Below are 5,227 nucleotides of genomic sequence, written 5' to 3' on the forward strand. Positions count from 1 at the left end.
CCCACCCCAACCCAAGCAGTTTCTTCTCCATTTCCTTTGAAGGTTTTCCTTCTACCACCTGCCCCTGAAAATACTGGTGTCCTCCAGAATGCTCTTAGACTTCTTAGACTTCATGGATGAGCTTCAGAGAACCTATAAGCTCTAAGAAAATTATTTAAACTCTTTAAACTTTTTTCTGTTTGTAGATTTCTGAATTGAGGGTTCATGGGTTTCATAAGACCCACGAAATGGTTCATGACTGTCATAGGTGACCAACCACTACCCTGTACTCTGATCCTCATCTTCCTTCAGGTTTTGGACATCACCCCACCCTAATGCCTCCCCGTCTTGATTCCACCCAAACCTCTCATCTCTCCCCACACAACTGCCCACTTAGTTCCACAGGTACCTCAAAACATGCCAACACAGAGCTCCAAGACAGAGCGTACTGTCTCCTCTCCTCACAGGTTCCCAAACTCAATGACATCATCATATTGCCCTATCTTCTACACAGACTTCACAGAGCTGTGTCTGCCTTTAGGCTTGCTTTCCACTTATTTCTTAAATCCATACCTTCCCCACCATGCCAACTATCCTCAGTGTGGGCCCCATCACCTCCACCTTAAAATACACCGAAGATTCCCCACTGCTTTCGGGATAAAGACCAAAGTTCTTGGCCAGCCATAGAAGTGCATCATGAGCTGGTTCACACCCACAACTCCAGCCTCATCTCTCCCAAAAGCACCATGGCCAATTATCTGCAGCTCCCAGAGCCTATCACGCACACTCTCACCTCCAGACTTTGATATGGGTTGTTCCCTTTACTCTCCCCCACAACTTACTTTCTTCCTTTAAGATCGAGCTTTGACATTACCTCCTCCAGGAAGCATTCCCAGACCCCACACTGGGTAAGTGTCCCTTCTTCGAGCTCGCATAGAACCAAGGAGCTCTCCTGTCATAGTTCCAATGAGATTGTGCTGTCTACTGATTTATAAATATCACATGAGCAGGGATATTGTGCTTGCTTCCCAAAGGCCTTATAGCATATGATATAATAGCAGGTGCTCTATAAATGTTCGTTGAATGAATGAATAATCAAATAATAGATGAATGGAGAAAATGTTGGCTGTGCCTCTTACCTGTCCTGTGATATTGGGTAAGTCTCAGATCTCCTATAGGTTTAGTTTCCTCATCTGCAAAACGGAAATAGTAGTCTAAATATGAGTGGATGGCAAAGAATCGTAGCCCATTCACACGACTGAAGATTACATAATCAAAAAATGTTTATCAAGACTGTGTAATGACAGGGAAAATGCATATGATGTTAAAGCAAAAGAAGCAGGATAGAAAAATAACTAGTGTGATTACAACTATATAAAAAGAACGACTGGGCACACAAACACATTCGCACACACACAAGATTAAAAAGACATGTACCAACATTTGTCCTTGGGTAGTGTGCCTATGAGTGATTTCTCCTTCACTTTATATCCCCATGTTTTCCACCTTTTCTTTAGAGAATGTGCATTATTTTTATGATGAAAATCAAACTTTATTACGAAAAGAATAAAGAAGTTTCTAAGAAAAGAACTCTGCATCCTCCTCACTTGGCAGTGTGTTGAATGCCTCCCGCACGCTCAGGGATGAAACTTACCATGTCCCTCCCAGGTCTTCTTACTCCTGTGCAGAAGCATGTCCCCCCCCCCAACTCCATTCCTCCCACTGAGCTCAGGGGCAGTGCTGGGCACCCAAACGCATGCGTGAGGACACCTAGGAACACCATGCCTAAAATGAACTCTGTCCCTGGTCTTGTGATGATGGGAGGAAACGTAATGCAGTCTCGGTTACTTCCTCTGGCCTATAAATTTAGCACAGGAGGGATGAATATATTTCTGAGTCTTGCTGTGTGAGAACACACTCCTGGAACCGGCTCTTTGGAACTGTACATTTTCAAGGTCTCAACCTGTGCCCTTCCATCCCAGGAAGGGCAGCCTATTTCATCTTATTTAGAGCCATGGAACTGCCAAGTCAGAGATATTGTTCTAACCCACATTGGAGAGACTTCTAGGAAACCCATATTCTCATCCACTGCTGGTGGAAGCCAAAAATGGCACAATCTTCCTGTTGAGTCATTTGGCAAGATGTATTTGACCCTGATTTCCACTTCTAAGCATTCATTCAGTAATGAAGCAAGAGATAAAACTCAAAGGATGTTCATCAAATACTATTTATAATATGAAAACATGGGAAACAATATAAATTCCAAAATAGGGATTGATTAAATAAATTATGACGGAATCATTAAATAGGTTACCATGCAACCATATTAATATAACAAGGTGGGAAATCACTAATTACATGGAAAGTGTTCATGGAATACTGCTAAGAAGCAGATTATAAAACAGTCTATACATATAATCTCATTTTGCGATATGTATAAATGTATCCTAAACGTATCTATAAGCATAGAGAAGAGACTGATAGGATAAACAAGAAACTGTTAGTGGTTATTTCTGAGTAGTAAAACTTCAAATGGCTTTTCTTCTTTTGGCTCATTTCTATTTTCTACATTTTCTGCAATTAGTTTGGATTGCTTTTGTAACATGGAAAAATATTTTAGAAGAGTTCTATTTTTAACAATCTTCCAATTCTCTTGAGCCATCTTATTTTCTAAGTCTTGTGCTATGGATTTGGCCATCTTTCTTTAGTTCTGTTCACTTCTACCTTAAGGTCTCTGATTACGCCCAGCTTCATGCACCCGGAGATAGATTGGGAGCTTCCCAAAGACTCTGGTCCTTCCTTCTTTATCAACCAATCTCTACTAATCGGCTCAAAGGCTAGAGTAGTAGGACCCCATGTGTTTCTCCCTGTCCACCAATGGATGAATTTAACAGTAAGGGAAGTTAAGAAAGTGTCTGAGACTCAGCCTGTAGTTGAATGGAACTTCAAGTTGGATGGATTTCCCCATCCTGAGCTGCCCCATTGTCAGATAGGCTGTCCACTGCATGAGGCACCCACCCAAGGGGGGCAAGTGGAGGCTGATACACAATCCTTGTTAGGCTCGCTAAGCCACACGTTCACCATGCTCAGTGGGTGCAAGGCTCTATCCTTAAGGAGAAGGGGGTCTTTTTTTAAAATTCAGAGGGCAAATGCCACATGATCTCACTCATATGTGGAATTTAAGAAACAAAACAAACAAGCAAAGGGAAAAAAGAGAGATACCAATAAACAGACACTAAACTATAGAGAACAAAGTGACAGTCACCAGAGGGGAGGTGGGTGGAGGGATGGGTCAAATAGGTGATGGGGATTAAGGAGTACACTTACCATGAGAAAAAATAGTAAAATAAATAAATAAATAAATAAATAAATAAATAAATAAATAAATAATTTTTTAAAAAGAGAGATGAGGAGGACATGTCAAAAAGACAGTCCTACTGGTTAGATTGGCACAATGTAAACATCAGATAAGTAATGGCAGCAACTCAGGATGCCTGGGTGGCTCAATTGGTTAAGGATCTGCCTTCAGCTCAGGTCATGATCCTGGGGTCCTGGGATCGAGTCCCGCATCGGGTTCCCTGCTCAGCGGGGCATCTGCTTGTCCCTCTGCACCTCCCCTTGCTTATGCTCTCTCTCTCTCAAATAAATAAATAAATAAATAAATAAATAAATAAATAAATAAATAAATAAAATCTTTAAAAATATATAATGGTAGCAACAGATTATAAGCCATTTAATAAAATAAGAATCCAGGTATAACTCCTGATATAAATGGGGAAAAATAATAAATAAGTCAATGTTAAAAAAATTCTTGAGTATAAGTGCAGGTTTCTCTAGGTGTCTGTCTAGAAGTAATACTTGGATCTTGCCAGCATTGCCTAAAAGTTTCCATTGCTTCACATCCTTGTCAAAACTCATTTGTTGTTCTTTTAAAAGTTCTGCCAATTTGTTCGGTGTGAAATGGTCTCCTACATAAAGCATTTTAGAACGTTGCCTGGCACATAGTAGGGTCTCGATAAGGTTGAGTTTTTATTTGAATTAAGATTTCCATAATCAGTATGGACATTGGGCACCTTTTCATTTGTTGGCTGACCATTAAAGTTTCCTCTTTTGTGAAAAAATTAAAATTTAAAACTTAAACATTTTTTAAATGAAATTCAGAAGGCAACCATCCTCTCGCCAGTCATGACACCAGCAGGGGTGAGTCTCCCTAGAGGGGATGTTTTTCCAATTTGTACAAAAACACTGTGGGCTCGCAGGGCCTCTCTTCTCTTCTATCATCTCCTCACATGCTTTCCAATTTGTTTCTACCCTGAGTTAATCTACTCTGTCCTGAAGAAAGCAACAGCCTTGCCTTTCACCCCATGGAGTGGCAGTGAGGTCCTGCTCAGGTTCTCCACCCGGGCTGCACATTAGAATCCCCCAGGGAGATCTGCAAAGTCCAGATACCTCAGCCACACCTCAGACCTGTTAGCTCAGAAGGCCTGGAGTGAGACCCAGCCAGAGTTGAGAAGCACAGGAAGCAATGAAAACAACTTGAAGTTTAAAAAAAATTAAAAAATCCTGGGTTTGGGGCTCAGTTCCTAGGCTTGTCACCACTTGGACAAGTTACTTTACTTTTTCCGGCCCAGTTTTTCAACTGTGACTCCACCAGATCAATGTTTTCCAGTCAAAATTATAATGTGAACCAGTCCGCCCTATGAATGTCCTATCGCTGACCCCAGCATGAGAGAGCACAAGAGAACTGGCCACTGTGACTGAGAAAGAAGGGTACAGTTGGGGAAGGGGAGAGGGTGAAGGCATGAGGTGCTAAAACTCTGGCTCACCAGGCCATAAAACAGTGACTGAGAATGGAAAGTCTAGATGCTGTCTGAGATTCCTCTCATCCCTCACAATTGGTATTCCGCACATGTGTGCAAAGCTGGCGGGAAGATAAAACTCCGCTTCCACATGGCTCAGAGGGGATTGTGAATTGCCTAAATATGACACCATTGATTTCTCCCAGATTCAGGTCATCAGGCTCAGAGAATTTGCTGTTACTGCCACTCCCTCCTTACGCCATCTCAAGTCCTCACTTCCCGTGTACTGGGGAAAACCTTTTTGCTATTGCCAGTCTTTGCCAACCAGCTAGCTCTACTGAGACATCACCAAGAGAAATAGTCACCTGTCCAGAAAAGTAAAAACCCTTCGAGAACTTGGTCGAATCTCTTCCCTCTCCCAAGTCTTCAGCTCCTTCACAGAGACAAGC

The sequence above is a fragment of the Ursus arctos genome, unplaced genomic scaffold, assembly GCF_023065955.2.
Source record: "Ursus arctos isolate Adak ecotype North America unplaced genomic scaffold, UrsArc2.0 scaffold_28, whole genome shotgun sequence".
NCBI lineage: Eukaryota > Metazoa > Chordata > Mammalia > Carnivora > Ursidae > Ursus > Ursus arctos.